Below are 17,307 nucleotides of genomic sequence, written 5' to 3'. Positions count from 1 at the left end.
CAGGCTGTAGGTGTCCTTCTGTCTAAAATGAGTCTTTTGTAGACAGCAAATAGATGGGTCCTGCTTTTTTTTTTTTTTTTTTTTGGGTCCTGCTTTTTTATCCAGTCTGAAACCCTGCAGCTTTTGATGGGGTCATTAAGCCCGTTCATGTTCAGAGTTACTATTGAGAGATATGAGTTTAGTGTCATCATGATATCTATTCAGTCCTTGTTTTTGTGGATTGTTCCACTGAACTTCTTCTTAAAGGGGAATTTTAAGAGTCCCCCCTTAAAATTTCTTGCAGAGCTGGTTTGGAGGTCACATATTCTTTCAGTTGCTGCCTGTCTTGGAAGCTCTTTATCTCTCCTTCATTTTGAATGAGAGCCTTGCTGGATAAAGTATTCTTGGTTGCATGTTCTTCTCATTGAGGACCCTGAATATATCCTGCCAGCCCTTTCTGGCCTGCTAGGTCTCTGTGGAGAGGTCTGCTGTTACCCTAATACTCCTCCCCATAAAAGTCAGGGATTTCTTGTCTCTTGCTGCTTTAAGGATCTTCTCTTTATCTTTGGAATTTGCAAGCTTCACTATTAAATGTCGAGGTGTTGAACGGTTTTTATTGATTTTAGGGGGGATCTCTCTATTTACTGGATCAGAATGCCTGTTTCCCTTCCCAGATTAGGAAATTTTTCAGCTAGAATTTGTTCAAATACATATTCTGGCCCTCTGGCCCTTTTGGCACCCTCGGGAACCCCAATTAAACGTAGGTTTTTCTTCCTCAGGCTGTCGTTTATTTCCCTTAATCTATCTTCATGGTCTTTTAGTTGTTTGTCTTTTTTCCTCAGTTTCCCTCTTTGCCATCAACTTGTCTTCTATGTCACTCACTCTTTCTTCCACCTTGTTAACCCTCGTTGTTAGGACTTCTAGTTTGGATTGCATCTCATTCTATTGATTTTTAATTTCTGCCTGATTAGCTCTAAATTCTGCAGTCATGAAGTCTCTTGAGTCCTTTATGCTTTTTTCTAGAGCCACCAGTAGTTGTATAATAGTGCTTCTGAATTGGCTTTCTGACATTGAATTGTAATCCAGATTTTGTAACTCTGTGGAAGAAAGGACTGTTTCTGATTCTTTCTTTTGAGGTGAGGTTTTCCTTCTAGTCATTTTGCTCAGTGCAGAGTGGCCAAAAGCAAGTTGTATTGGGAAAAGGAGAAAAAGAGAGGAGAGAAAGAAGGAAAGAAAAGAGAAAGAGAAATAAAAAAGGAAGAAAAAAAGAAGAAAAAGAGAAAGAAAAAGAAAGAAAGGAAAAAAAGGGTGGGGGAAGGAAAGCAATCAAAAAAGCAAAACAAAACAACAACAACAACAACAACAACAAAAAAGAACCACGGGGGAGTATCTTCTGATTCTGTATACTTTATGTCCCTTGACTTCCCCTGAAACTGTCCCTCTAGCTGGTCTTCTGGGGGTGGGGCCTGTTGTGCTGATTTCCAGGTGTTAGCACTTGGGGGAGCTGCTCTGCCCCCTGCCTGGTGCAGGGCTCAGTGGGGGTTGTTTACCCCGTGAGGCCGCAGGAGCAACAGCCCCAGTGGCTGCGGCAGCTCTGGAGCCCTGGATTCAGCCCCCGCAGTAACTCCAGAGCTCTCGGTCTGCAGGGCCTGGAGGCTCTGGGGCGGGGCCGCTGATCTGCTCAGCTGGGGCAGGAGCGTCCTTGCTGTCTTGGGCCCTCCCGGCATCTGCCTGTCCCGGGGGGGGGGGGGGGGCGGGGTTGGATCCTGGACTGTGTCCCGGCGCCCTGGGCTCCCCGGCCTGCGCTGTTGGATTCGCGCTCCCGCCCCGCAGCCCCCTCCGCGGAGCCGCCCCCGAGCCCCCCCGAGCTGCTCCGGGTCCCGCCCTGCGTGCTGCAGCCCTTAGGGAGCTCGGCGCACTCTCCCGGGCGCAGGTGTCTGTTAGGGTCCCCGGGAGCCCGAGGGCATCCCCGCCCTCCTCGGTCCTGCTCCAACTCCCTGCGAGCCCCTTTCCGCCCGGGAAGGTTGGTGCAGCTCCTGCTCCTCCGGGACGGAGCTCTCCTGTCCTGGGGACACCCGCCCCGGCCTCAGCCCGGCTCCTCGCGGGGCCCCTCCCCCTTGGATGCCTTTTGTGTCTTTATTTCTTTTTCCCCGTCTTCCTACCTTGATAGAAGCGCAAACTCTTCTCACTGTAGCATTCCAGGTGTTCTCTCTTTAATTCTCAGGCCGAATTTCTAGGTAATTTGGTGGGGACAGGTGACTTGGGGACCCTCCTCTTCCGCCACCTGGCCCCTCCTCCCGAAGGCCTATATTTGGAGGATGAATGAAGATCAACGCAGTTTTGAATTAGGGGACTCACTTGCCTACTGTTTATAGGGCCCAGGAAGGGACAGAGAGAAATAGCTTCTAGTGGTTCACTAATTTGTTGTTCAGCTTGAAGATCTGTGTGACATCAAGTGCCACGTGATGTGAATTTTCCATCATTTGAAGGCCATTGTTCATTTGTTGGATTTTTTTTTTTTTTTTTAATTCTTTGGCTTTTTCTTCCTCTCTGTTGTCTGATGTTTGGGAATAGCCATGATCCCTTAACTGAAGGGAAAGGAAAAAGATAACTAAACTTTTTCAGTCTTGCTTCTTCTCTTTGCAGTTCTGAAAAAACTAAAGGAAGGAGGTAGAAATTGCTACTTAACATGAGGGTTGCTGAATTGTTTGTGGATAAAATTTTAGCAGTGACATAATGAGACAAACTATAATCTTGTTCACTATCCCATTCTATGTTCGATTTGTAGCTATAAAAATCTATATATTTATATTAAAACTCTTTACCAGGCAAACATGTTACATCATTAAAGGAAAGGATGCAATATGCAGGTTTTTCAGAAGCTACTTGCCTCTCTTTCAAGAAATGAAGTTTCTTTGAAAATATAGCAAAAACAGGACAAACTCAAATGAGACATTGGGAATTGCATAAGGGGAAGTACACAGGACTTTAAGTTGATTGGAAGTTTACTTTTATTTTATTTTTGCTTAAAAATATATGCAGAGGATGAAAAATGTAGATAGTAAAAGGAATGACATAGAAATTATAGATTTTTCCCAATACTCAGAAGTAGACTTTCAAAAAATATCTTGGTGATTTATATACATATATAATAGTTATTCTGTGAATATCTCAAGTACAAATTGTGACTTTTCCAGATTAAATCTTGGGGAGGTTTTAGGAAAGCACACCAGGGAAGTGGGATGAGGAAGGAACCTTTTGAATCATATGAATGTCTTCTTAGCTGGTCAGAGAAAAAAATGAAACATGGCAAAAAAAATTGGGGGTCTGGGACATAATAGTGAAGGGATTTTAGGCAAAAGTCCGGTGAGGCATGATTGATACGATGTAGGAAGTCCTGGGTTTAGGTACAAAAAGGGCAAAAATATAAGTCTTAGTAGTTAAGATAAAGATTTATATCAGACAATTTTGATTTTATTAAGTGTGAATTGCTGTAGACTTTCTGAAAATCACTTATATGGGTGTATTTATTCTGTGGCATTAGCTCTATAGCTCCCACATTTAAAGCTGGCTGGCAGCTGAATGTGGCGGTGCTGTAGTTTAGGAATGGGTGCTCTGGCAGAGAGGGTAAGCTATCTAACAAAAATATGTGCTCCCAGTGCAATTGATCTAGTCCAATCTCGTAGTCCAATTGAGTAGTTGTCACTGAGAAGAGTCAGCCCAGGCAACCTCAGTATTTCCCTGAATCCCTGCATCCAGGTGCAGTCAATGTGACTGAGGGTAAGCCAATGAAATGCAAGCTGGGATGATACGTACCTCAAAGTTGATTATCCCAAATAGCAACTGGATTTTTTTTCATAATTTTTTAATCTTCAATGTGGCTAGACTTAAAAATGCCTTGGGACAAACTAGGGAGTCACCTACTTTAGACGGCCGATCCTCTACTAGCCTGGATTCCTGAATGACTAGATAAAGGGGCTGCAAACCTATCCATCTGCCTCGTATTGCCATGAGAGCAAACGTATACTCTTGCTGTGTGAGAACCTTCATACCATTGAGGATCATTTTTTTTTTTTTACAATAGTTTGGTAACTCTAACTAATATAAGTGTAGAATGATTCCATTTTAAGGAATAAGATGGTCCTTTAAAAATGCAAAATATTGAGAGATGATTTATTCATTTATTCAGCAGTTACTTATTGAGTGTCTCTTGTATGACAAGCACTTTTTTAAGGGCTGGGGAGACATGAGTGCATAAAATATAATTGCCATGCTTAAAGAACTCACAATATAGTGAGATTAATAGTGTGAAGGCAGATACATAAGTAATGGTGGTAAGTTTTAGGAAGAAATAGAAAGGTGTGATAGTTTGTGAAATGATGAAGGGGAGGGTATAGTGCTCAGAGAAGGCCTCTTTGCGGAGGGAATTTTTTTAAAAGACTTTATTTGAGAGAGAGAGAGAGAGAGAGCATGAGTGGGAGGAGGAGCAGAGGGACAGGGAGAAGCGGACTCTTCACTGAGCAGGGAACCCAATTTGGGGCTCAATCCCAGGACCTGAGGATCATGACCTGAGTCAAAGTCAGACACTTAACCAACTGAGCTACCCAGGGGCCCCGAGGAGGGAATCTTTAAAGTGAGACATAAATGTTGAGTTAGAAGCAGCCTCATGATAATCTGTGAAATAGGCATTCCAGGCAGAGAGGATGGTAAATACAGACATCCTGAGATAAGAATGAGCTTAGCATGCTCAAGAGAGAAAAAATGCTTGCAGCATTGAGCACAGAGGAGGAGTAATGGAGGATGTAGTTCTGAAAGTCATGGGAGCTTTGGAAGCTACGGGAAGTGGTTTCAGAGGCAACTGAAGGTGGACAGAGGTTTCAGGGTTTCAGAGGAAAGTTTTAAGCATGACATTGATAAGATCTGAATTTCTTTTTTAAAAGATCTCTCTGGTAGGGGCACCAAGTGCCTCAATCCAGAAAGCATCTGACTCTCGATTCCGGCTCAGGTCATGATCTCAGGGTTATGAGATCAACCCCACTCAGTGTAGAATCTGCTGGAGATTCTCTTTCCCTCTGCCTCTGCCTCTCCTCTTTCAAAATAAATAAGTAAAATCTTTAAAAAAGAAAGAAAGAAAGATCCATCAGGCTAGTGTGCAGAGAGCAGATTACAACAGGGCAAAAAAAAAAAAAAGAAAAAAGAAAGAAAGAAAAATATTGTAGTACAGGCATAACTAGAGATTGCAAAGACAGCATGGATTCAGAGATATTGTGGGCTCCGTTCCAGCCCACCACCATAAAGTGAGCAAGTCAAATAAGTGTTTTGGCTTCCTGGTGCATATAAAAGTTATATTTATACTATACTGTTGTCTCTTAAGTGTACAATAGCATTATGTCTGAAAAACAATGTACAGCCTTAATTTAAAAGTACCTCATTGCTAAAAAAGGCCAACAGTCATCTGAGCTTCCAGTGAGTCACAACCACTGATTACTGATCACCCTGACAAATGTAATAATAATAGAAACATTTGAAGTATTGCAAGAATTACCAAAATGTGACCAAGACACAAAGTGAGTAAATGCTATTGGAAAAACAGTACCAGTAGACTTGTTTGATGCAGGGTTGTCAACAAACCTTTAATTTGTAAAAATCACAACATCTGCCAAGTGCAATAAAATAAAGCACAATAAAAGAAGTTATGCCTGTAATCTAAGCACAAGACGTTGGGGTTTGCACTAGAGTGGAAGCAGTGGAGATGATGGGATGAGACCAGAATTAGGATATAAAAATAGATAGCACGGGATCACATTGTTACTCACCGTTACCAATGGGTTACAGAGAAAATGAGAATTAAGAAAGCATGAAACAGATGAATCTGACTTACTATCTCCTTATTATTATCTGATTATATTAAGATATATTAATATCTGATTATACTAAATAGCCAGGATCAGCAAACTATAGCCTGTGGCCCAAATGCTGCCTGTTGCCTGTTTGGTAAATAAAGTGTCTTGGATTCATTTATGCATTCCATATGGCTGCTTTTGCATAATAACAGCAAAGTTGAGAAGTTCCAACAGAGACCTTATGGGCAGCAAAGCCAAAGCAATTTTCTATCTGGCCCTTTACAGAAAAAGTATTCAGAAACTCCCCCTTCCCCCACTAAAAAAGAATTATTCTCTACATTTAATTAGTTGGCTTTGTTGTAAGTAGAATCTGGAATTTAAATAATGGAACCACCTAATTCTCAGGCAGACTTTGGATCTCTCAGGATTCTAGCACAGTTCTGTTGGATTTCATTCTTTGGTAACATATGTTTGCTCTAAGGCAGTCACTAAAATTGAAATTAATGCAAATCAACCATCCCAAAGATTATGTCTTAGAGTCAGAAGAAACCTTGTCAGCATCTAATCTAAGTCCTTTATTATTATTTTAGAAGAGAAACGGAACTCCATGGTCCTTGTGTCACTAGATCAGGGCTGCAAAGTCAGTTAATGGCAAAGAGGAAGCTGCTGCGCCTACTTCTCTTCTCCCAACCCATGCTCTGTCCACGATACCACACTGAACACCTTAAAATAGGCATAAGGAGGCACCTGCGTGGCTCAGATGGTTAATCTTATGACTCTTGATTTTGGTTCAGGTCATGATCTCAGGGTCCTGGGATCAAGTCCCTCATTGGGTTCTGTGCTCACCATGGAGTCTGCTTGTCCCTCTCCCTCTGCTCCTCCCCCCAACCGCACGCTCTCTCTCTAAAATAAATAAAATCTTAAAAAATAGACATAAGAAGATTTGATAATCATGGATATGAATGGATGAAGATTTCCTTTAAACACCATTGTTTTTTACATCAAATTTCAAGTGTCCAACATGTATTTCTTTTGAACTAGGTCATTCTTCTTTATATAAAATGATCCAATTGATTCTGTCTTTGAAATTTATACTATGGAAATTTCTAAACAAGTATAAAAGCAAAGACAATAACAAAATTAACCCCTGTGTACCTGTCACTCAGCTTCTACAATTAATCCGTCGCTCATCTTATTTCATTTAATTCCCTTACCCAATCTTCCACTCGTACCACCTTCATTATTTTAAGGAAAATCCCAGTTATTTATTTCATCATTTAATCTGTGGACATTTAAAAACTTTTAAAAAATGTTAAGCCAAAAATGAATAATTCTTTAATATCACCAGTATCCAGTCAATATTCAAGTAATCTCAATTGTCTCATACATTTTTCAAGTTAATATGTAGATTCCCCATTTGTCATTAAAAAAAAAAAAAACCTGAACATTTGTTCTTGGAGTATCCCATTTTCTGAGCTTTACAATGATTTCTCCATAATGAAATGATTTAATTAAAATAGCTATCCTCTAATTAATGTAACTTCAGATTTCTTAGAGGAACACATATATTGCTGAAAATATACTCTTAGCATGTGTACATAAAACCTACCCACACTCTTTAATACTCAGGTAAAGTCATGCCTCTTGTCTGCTGGAAACCCTTTTTTCCATCTTGCCAGAGCCAAGAGCTACTGCCTGCCTCTGGTTGCAAGGCCCTACACGATTTACCCTTAACTCAGCTCTCTGGACTTCTCTTATTTCATCCTTCATTCATTGGTATCTAGCCAACTGACTCACATCCTTGTTCCTCTAAAACCCCAGTTGTTCTAAAATTTTTCTTTCTCAGCTTGACACTTATTGTTCTCTTTCCCTGGCAAGTTCATCTCCCACATGCCACCATGGCTCATTGCCTCTTTTCCCAAATATTCCCATGACACATCCCCACATCTCCTTCCAGTCTTAGTCAAATGTCATTTTTTCACTGAGGCCTTCCATAACCAACAACTCTGCTCAGCACTCTCCATCCCCTTCTCTGCATTATTTTTGTATGGTTTGCCTATTTCTGTATTTTCAGTACCTAGGACAGAGCTGGGTTTATGATAAGCATTCTGTAAATATTTGTTGAAGGAATGAATGAATATATGCAGAACTATTTGTTTAGTAGAATTTTGTCAAAATGCATAATATTTACTCTAGATCAGAGGGCTACTCCTGAATTCTTGGCTACTTTTTCTATTCGAGTTAATTAGAGGAGTTAAGCTGGAAGAAAATTAAAGTGCCCTTAATTTTACCCTTTGAGTCCAGGACCTAGAAGAATGTAGAGTAAGTCCTAGTGCATTGTTGCTTGTTTCTTTTCCTTTTTTCTCTGGATTCAAATGGACTAATATGTGCTTTTTAGAAATAGTTTCTTCATGAGCTAATGGCACCCTCTGAAGGAAAAAAGAATGAGAAAGTCAACATTAGAGAGGAAAAAACTCCTAAATCCTCTCTCCCATGAATCTTCATAGTCATGATCACTTCACTTCATAGGGGTAGAGAAGGAGGAGAATATCCACCAACTATCTGCTTCATTTTGGAGGATGATTCAAATAGACCTTACCCCAGATATTTTTTCCTATTTACAATATATATGCTTGTTGATATCCTGGTCTGATCAAATGTGTCATTTCTTTTCTTTTCCCCATCCCTCCATCACTTCTTACCCTGTGACATCTCCTGTATGTGATGCTTTTAAGGGTGCCTTAAGTCTTCAGGCTTTAGGTGGAAGGTAGGAGGGTATGAAGTCAACAGCAGGAGGATAAGGAATTATCTTTTCAATTTCTAGATAAAAAACAACAGGGTGGGGGCATGAATTCAGGCTTTCAGAGTTTTCATTTCAATACCCTAACTTTGTCAGTCATTGCCAATCTTTATACTGGTATTGAAATTAGACCTCCATGGATATTTCAGTCACTTGTGATATCTCTGATTCTTTTCATATGACTAAATTCTCTTCAAACTTGGATGTTTGGCTGATTACCACAGAGGATATGAACCTGATTGGTAGGTATATTTTTTCATTGGCTAGTTCTTCATAGTTTGGGAATTCCAAAGGCCCTAAAAACATGTACCATGTGGCACTGATAAATATTGATGAGATTGATGAAAAAAATATTTCATGAACATATAATATTCAAAAAGAATCGAACTAGTCACTTCATTTCAGATAGAGAGTGGGATACTCAACTTATTATTAAAGCTTAAAAGGTTTAGGCAGAAAAAGATAGAAGGAGAAAGACTCCCAAACTAATTCCATCAAAGAGTATTGAACATTCATTAATTTATTTACTTGTTTCTTTCACAAACACTTGTTGAGTCTACTTAGTCCCCAGCATTATATTTGGTGCTAAGTGTACAGGATAAGTTAAGCATATTCCTTGTTCTTAAGGAATGTTCCTAGTAGGGGAAGCAGGCAACTAAATCAGCAATTACAATGTACCTTGATAAATACTGTTATAGAGACAATAGAATGTTATTCCAGCATACATAAGTAGTACCAGCTCTATTTAAAAGAGTAGTCAGGGAATGATTCATTTTTATTTTAATTTTTTGTTTAAATTCAATTTAGTGAACATATAGTATATTATTAGTTTCAAGGATAGAATTTAGTGATTCATCAGTTGCATATAATTCATCATTGCTCATTATATCATGGGCCCTCTTTAATGCCCATCACCTAATTACCTGGCCCCACCCACCCACCTCCTGTCTAGTAACCCTTAGTTTGTTCCCTAGAGTTAAGAGTCTCTTATGGTTTGCCTCCTTTGTTTTTATCTTATTTTATTTTTCCTTTCCTTCCAGATTGTGCATCTTAAGCTGAATGATGGATGGGGGACAGAAGAGAATGGGAAATGATTCCTAGATGTAGGAAGAAGTAGGTCCAAAGCACAGATGTGCCTTCTGGGAACAGCAAATATTCTGGCTGGAGCTTAGAGCACTTATTGAGCCATTTTTTGAGATGAGGCTAGAAAAGGAGAAAACATCCTATGGAAGGGTTTGTATGTCATTGTGAGAAGTTTGGATTTCATCATCAAGCTATGGGCCACCTTGAAGGATTTTAATAGTGGGTGTAAATGAAAGTAGAGAGATGACATAATTCTAGGGATTGGATCTTATGAGAGTAGAAACCAAGAGCAAGTCTGCATGATGGTTGAGTGAATCAGGAGAGGTATGCTTTTAGAGGTACACTGGACAGGACTGATGATTGATTAAGTGTAGGGGGTGGGCAAGTGAGGAGAGAATAATGAGGAGATGCAACTGATATATAAAGATATAGAGAGGGATGGAAGTTAAAATGATGGGCGCTTTAAGAAAGAAGAGATGATTAACTCCCTGTGACAAAATCTCAAAGCAGTCAAATGGACTAAGATTTACATATGGATTTATCGATTAAGAATGAAATTGTGGGGCAGCCCCAATGACTCAGTGGCTTAGCACTGCCTTCAGCCTAGGGAGTGATCCTGGAGTCCCAGGATCAAGTCCCACGTCGGGCTCCCTGCATGGAGCCTGCTTCTCCCTCTGCCTGTGTCTCTGCCTCTCTCTCTCTCTCTCTCTCTCCCTCTCTCTCTCTCTTTGTGTGTGTGTCTCATGAATAAATAAAATCTTAAAAAAAAGAATGAAGTTGTGATCTGTGTCACAATAGTTCTAATACATTAGAAGCCAGTTTTTAATGAAATGAGGTATAAGTGGAACCAAATTATGGGTGGTCTTCAGCTGTCCAATTTGGGGGACTCCTTTATAGCAAAAAAGTTATGCAATTATGAACTTAAAACCATGTACAGAGGGGCACCCGGGTGGCTCAGTCAGTCAAGTGTCTACCTTTGGCTCAGGTCATGATCCCAGGGTCCTGGGATTGAGCCCTGCATCAGGCTCTCTGCTCAGTGGGAAGTCTAATTCTCCCTCTTCTCCCTCTCCCTGTGCTCTCTCTCTATCTCTTGCTCACTCTTTCTTTCAAATAAATAAATAAGTAAAACCTTTTTTTTTTAAAAAAAAGCTTGGAAAAAAACCCCATGTACAGAGCCTTGTAGGGGGTCTTGCAATAAAGAGTCCTGACGTACAGCTTCATTTGCTTTTTAACAAATTCATCTTTGGGCTGAAGAATGGGAAGGTGATGATGAAACAGCAAGTGTTAGTTCTCTCTTCCAGAACATTGGCTTTAAAGGAAAGAAGAAAAATTGGAAAATTATAACGTGTGGAAGTGGAGAACAGAGGGCATAGGAGGAGTGTGTGTGTGTGTGTGTTCATGGAGTGACATGGGCGTGCTGCTGACAGTTGAGGTGATGGAGAGGGTGTGAGAGACACACAGGAGAGAATGAAAGTAGGTAGACAGAACACTTAAGAGAATAAGAAGATGGAATCAAGAGGACAGAAGGAAGAACATTCTAGGAGTGACCTGTTAAGAGGATTCAAGGAGGGAGATGAGACTCTGAATGTGTTCTCACACATGTGAAATTGTGGTGGTGGTGGAGGTGTCACAGAATTTCAGGGAGGAAACTCTTGAAAGTCTTGGGAATACAGTGCCAAAAAGTGTTAAGTGCTGCTGAGAGGTCCAAAGTGAAGATTCATCATAACCCACACCATTTGACGACCAGAAGGCTATTGCTGACTTTTATCAAGAAAGTTGTAGTGTCGTGCTGGGGATAGAAACCCCATGATGAAAAGTGAAAGGGAGGAGTAACAGTAGAGCAGTGAGTGTGGCCTCAAAATTGGATGTGTTTGGGGATGCCTGGGTGGCTCAGGGGTTGAGCGCCTGCCTTCGGTTCAGGGTGTGATCCTGGGATCCAGGTTGGACTCCCATTTCGGGCTCCCTGCATGAAGCCTGCTTCTCCTTCTGCCTGTGTCTCTGCCTGTGTGTGTGTGTGTGTGTGTGTGTGTGTGTGTGTTTGTCATGAATAAATAAATAAAAATCTTAAAAATAATTGGATGTGTTTGTGAGGAGAAGTGGGGAGACAGGGGAGAGGCCAGGAGACCATGAAAGATCAAGCAAAGATTTTATTATTTACTCAAAGACCGAGCAAGCTGATGTGTTAGGGGAATCCAATCAGAAGAGAGGGAGAGAAGGGACAGGGAAATGTATTAAAGAAAAGAAAAGCCTTTGTTGAAAATGTTATTGCCCTGGGACCCCTGGGTGGCTCAGTGGTTGAGGATCTGCCTTCAGCTCAGGGTGTGATCCCAGGATCCTGAGATTGAGCCCCCATTGGGCTCCCCACAGAGAGCCTGCTTCTCCTTCTGCCTGTGTCTCTGCCTCTCTCTCTCTCTGTGTCTCTCATGAATAAATAAATAAAATCTTTAAAAAAAATGTTATTGCCCTACTTTGAAAAGTAATCTTTGTAGATAAAGCATTCAAATAATACAATAATAATGTAGTATGTGGAAATCTAGAACTATGCTTTCTAGAAGTGAATACTGTTAACATTTTTGTTTGGCTTTTATACTTCAGACATTTTTCTATTGTGATTATGAATACACATACAAACATACAGGTGACAAGCTTTTATTTAACAAGCATTCAGTATGTTAATTTAATTTGACCTGAAATTGTGGGGTGATGTTCATATAAGTTCTTAGAGCTATAGCTCATTCTTTTTGGTGACAAATCATTATTTTTGGTGACAAATTATTATTTGTAAAATCAATCCTCTGTTGATGGGTATAATTGTTTTCAGCTTACCACTATTAAAAGCAAGGCTATAATCACCATTTTTGCATATTTATGTATTTGTATAGAATTTATTACTTAAAGCATATTGCTAGGTCAAAAGGTATTTAAATTTACCAGTTACCAGTTATTTCCAAATTTCCCCTCAAAAAGTTATTATTCTAATTTGTACTCCTGCCCACAATCTACTGAATGCCTGCAAAATCATGTTTTGACATTAAACTTAACTCAGTGAAGAACTGGAGTGATCACACTCTGAAGTCCTCTGAATGAGACAGAAATCTTTTGTGGAAGTGTCTCAAATATCTTAACTGCTGATTTATCCTCCCAGATTAAAACTTTTATTGAAGAAGCTGAATTCAAGAGGGAGTAAGAAACTACTTCATATTGAATTTGGTTATCATTTGATTTGCTAATAATATTTTTTAAGAATATGCAGGAATTTTGACTGTCTTATAATAAGGCCTAAGTATATGGATATCTAGAACTTTAGGAGCAAAAGGGATTTATAGAATGTTCAGATCATCCTTCTTATTGTATAGCTGAAAAAGAAAATTGGTGGTCTTAGTTGCTGGGCTTCCCCATATAAACCTAGTAATCTATACAAGTGCTTCTTCCTGATGTTTATTTTACCGGAATGCCTTCTTTTGCTGCTTAGCTTATCTCTTTTGTTCTATAAGACAGCTCACTATGGACTTACATGATATTGACAGTCAGCCTGGCATCAAGACAGTTGTTTCTGTGCCTGTTTCTTGTTTCCTACATCTTAAGCTATAAGATGTTTCTGAGCAAGACCGTGTGTTATTCTTACTCATCTTTGAGTCCTCAGTTCTTATTTCTAGTGTATACACATGACTTGCCAAAATCTTTTTGAATTTCTCCTGATAAATGAATTTAGGCAATTATTTAATGGGTTATAAATCATAAAATAGAGACATTCAGTCTGTAGGCTCCTTCTAATAAAGGAACACGGACCACCTCTGTGGTAATCTTGCCAAAGGAGAAAAAAAAGACCCCAAATCTAATCAAGCCTCCAGCTAGACTATCAATATATATATAGGACAGCAGACGAGGCTGAAATCAGCAAAATCTAGACTGGTTCAAGTACACAGGACAAATAGTCTCATTTTTTTCAAGAAATAAACTATCATGAAAAAAAAAGATGGAGAGAAGACATAAGAGATTTATCAACCAAGTACAGTACATTTGATCCTGATTTGAGTGCATATATTACCAAATTATGAGACAATTGGGGAAATTTGAAGGCTAATTGGATATTTGATGGTACTGAAAAATTATTGCTAATTTTTTGGATGATCTCATTATCACTATGTTTTATAAAGAAAGGGTGATGATGCTCTTAGAGGTTCATACTGACAGATTTATGGACAAAATGATATGACAATTGGAATTTGCTTCAAAACAATTTGAGCTTGATGATTGTTGAAGCTTGATGTTGGTATGTGGGGATTATTGTACTATTTTCTCAACTTTTGTATATGTTAAAATTGACTACAATAAAATAAAAATGTTTTTGGATATAGATAAATGAATATTATAAATTTACTTTTTAACTTAAGCTGTAACAGTTTTCTCCATGCCCACCTCTACCTCCATTGTCTACCATTTGCCTGTAGAGGTGTTTTTTAAATGAGATTTAAGCTAGGAAAGATACAGATACTGTTTTAATGTAAGATATAGGAGATGCATTGGTAGTAGATTCACCTTTGCAGTATATAAACTCATACTGGTCTTCAGATAACCAACTTGAAGCGCAGACAGCCATGAGACTTTCTTCTATCTGTTCTCTACTCAGATTTCAGGATCTAAAACTCCCCCTCCCTCTGTACAGTGTGGAAGCAAATGGAAGCATGAATGGTGGATACTCCATATAGAAGGATGTGCTTCAAAGGAGTTGGGACTTTGGCATGAGAGGAAATAGAGGAGAGTGAGGAGAGGAGGGGAGAAGGCCCATGAGGGTAGAGGAGAACACAGAATATTTGTTATTGGAGGATGACTGTTTCCCTGGCTCCATTTTTCTCAGGATGATTTAACTCTTAGGAGCCTTCTAAGATTTTCTGCATATAGACATGACCTAACTCCTGGACAGTCTCAGGTATTTCTGAACACTAAGTTACCTGCTAGAAGAGACCACTGTTTGTACCAGATTTTCCCATGTTGTTGACATTGTACATTCTGGGACTAAATGGATCATATAAATTCAGGGAACCATTGATTAGAGTTTTCTGTGTTCCTTAGCTGTGTGTTAGTAAAAAGACATAGTTAAAAACAAATGGAAGAGTAGGTATTCAGGGAATACCTCTCATATACCAAGTATATTTATGTGACACACAGTTGCCTTGGTAACTCATGGAATGGGGAACAGGAAGGGCTTGTGAGCTTTGTTCCCACAGAGATGGAGGGTGGTAGTTGTGGGAGGTTATGGTTTCTTCCCCACATGGTTGAAATTCACAGTAGGGTTGCTACCAGCCTACTTTTGTACTTGTAGTGTACTAAGGGAATCACTTGGAGAGAAGACTCTTCCAACTGCACATTCTACATCCAAATGTTTAGGAGAGTAAGTTGCATGACTTACATTAATATTCACTATTAGTCAGAGACTGGTTAGAATCTTATTTTGGATTCTAGTAGCTTAGATATGTATAGATATTTTTTAAGATTCTCTAAGAAACTAACCAAGGATTTAGTTTGAAAGTAATATTTTATGTGAAAAGACTTTTGGGATGGGGATTATTTAACCTACAGATTTTTTCAATGTCTGAAGATTGATATGGTTGTTTCTAGTTACTTGATAAGATTGAAATATCATGCACATTAAGATTTTAATTTAAGGGGACGCCTGGGTGGCTCAGTGGTTTAGTGCCTTCCTTCAGCTCGGGGCATGATCCTGGGGTCCCAGAATTGAGTGCTGCATCAGGCTCCCTGCTTGGAATCTGCTTCTCCCTCTGCCTGTGTCTCTGCCTCTCTCTGTGTGTGTCTCTCACGAATAAATAAATAAAATCCTTAATAAAAAAGATTTTATTTTAAGGTCATATGCACACATGCTACATATACTATCTATCATGTATACCATACATATATCTATACATACACTAAAGGGTGGAAAAGGAATATTGATAATAAAGGCCCCACCCCCACCCCAAAGTAAGAATTCCTAAAGACCTAAAGAAGCTTAGGAACTGTTAACACACTAATTAACTAAGAATGATAAAATGTCAGAATTGGTACCTTCAAGATTTTCTTTTAAATCAGTAGTTTTGGGCAGCCCCGGTGGCGCAGCGGTTTAGCGCCACCTGCAGCCTGCGGGGTGATCCTGGAGACCCGGGATCAAGTCCCACGTCAGGTTCCTTGCATGGAGCCTGCTTCTCCCTCTGCCTCTCTCTCTCTCTGTGTCTCTCATGAATAAATAAATAAAATCTTTAAAAAAAATAAATCAGTAGTTTCTTCTATAACCCAAATGGAAAACTTTTAGCCTCGTCTCTTACCTGATGGAGTGAAACTCAGTTCCTGTTTATAATTATCCTACAGATTTTGGATTATGTAAGAATCCCTCAGTTAGGCCTGTTTCATGCAGGAAGAGAGATTGAGAATGAATCTTTTGTTCAGAAAATTGACTGGAACTAGCTTGGGGGCCACTTCTTGCTTGTCAATCATGTTCTTGTCTTTTCAAGATAATGCATCTGTTTTTTTCCTTCTTAGCCGCTGGCTAATAAGTGATCCTAAAACTAAAAAACAACAAAAATTATCTGTAGCGGCAAACTTAGTCATATTAAGCCTATATTGAGCTAAAACACTGCAGCTTGCAAGGACGAGGTATTAGGTGTTTATTTGAAGTTTGAAGTTATAGGTTATTCTGAAGAAATTGAGGTCAGCTATGAAAAATAATTAAATGGCCAAAAAGTGTTTCCCAGTATTTTCTTAGTAAGAAATCACATCTTTTCTTTAGAAGGAGAGGGCCAATGTTATTTTCAATAATTTGAGGCCTAGAGAAGAAAGAAAACTCTTACCTAGAGAATCCCATGAGATGGCCAATACGTAAAGTTCTTTTGCACCCAGCCATACCTTAGGAGTCACTGACCATCTATATTGTGCCTGTCTCCACCAGCTGGTAGTTGAAGCCTTATCAAAACCGAAGTGGTATTTCCTAGAAAACGCCCATCTATCAAGCATAATGTTGCCTCCTGTACGATGCTTGCAGAATTAAGTCTATGCACTTCTGATCTATTGTCCATCCTCTCTCCTGGCTGCCTGCCTTCCCCTTTCCTTTGAACTAAATTACTTCTTTGGCTAGCCAAATGTTTGTATTAAAAGGCAGAGAGAAGAAACAGAAAACAGAGAAAGAATATTTTGTGAGAACACTGTCTGCTTTAAGATATCTGCTATTGAAACTTATTTTGGAACTGAGGGTCACAATCAAATTATGGATCTCAAGAGTCCTGAAGCAATTTATTTGGGAATACTGAAGCAGGAACCCTTCAACCCTGTAAGAGCTATACAGATGTGGCCTTGCTTACCACGCTATGCAACTGAACCCAATAGAGATCATTCTCCTGGTGATGTTAAATTCTCTTGGCACAACATGGTTTTACATATGGATTCTTCTGTCAGAGGCTGAAAGCCAGGGGGAATGAGATTTGAATCTGATGTCATATGTAAAATGAATATTAAATATTTCTTTTTAAAGATGATCTGGGAGCACCTGTGTGGCTCTGTTGGTTAAGCATCCAATTCTTGATTTCAGCTCAGGTCATGATCTCAGGGTCGTGG

The 17,307-nt window shown here is 39.5% G+C and overlaps 1 long non-coding RNA gene across 1 annotated transcript in view; it reads left to right on the top strand.

Annotated features, from left to right (window-relative positions):
• The window catches only part of LOC111090156, a 45,947-nt gene extending 35,626 nt beyond the window's left edge, over positions 1-10,321 (top strand). Inside the window, exons 3-4 of the long non-coding RNA XR_005371051.1 lie at positions 8,847-8,864; positions 9,663-10,321. This is a non-coding gene — a long non-coding RNA (uncharacterized LOC111090156). The remainder of the gene's footprint in view (positions 1-8,846; positions 8,865-9,662) is intronic.
• Positions 10,322-17,307: the final 6,986 nt, after the last annotated feature.

This window comes from Canis lupus, chromosome 16 (genome assembly GCF_011100685.1).
Source record: "Canis lupus familiaris isolate Mischka breed German Shepherd chromosome 16, alternate assembly UU_Cfam_GSD_1.0, whole genome shotgun sequence".
Classification (NCBI taxonomy): domain Eukaryota; kingdom Metazoa; phylum Chordata; class Mammalia; order Carnivora; family Canidae; genus Canis; species Canis lupus.
The sequence above is the reverse complement of the archived record's forward strand: the minus strand, read 5'-3'. Positions and strand labels throughout refer to the sequence as shown.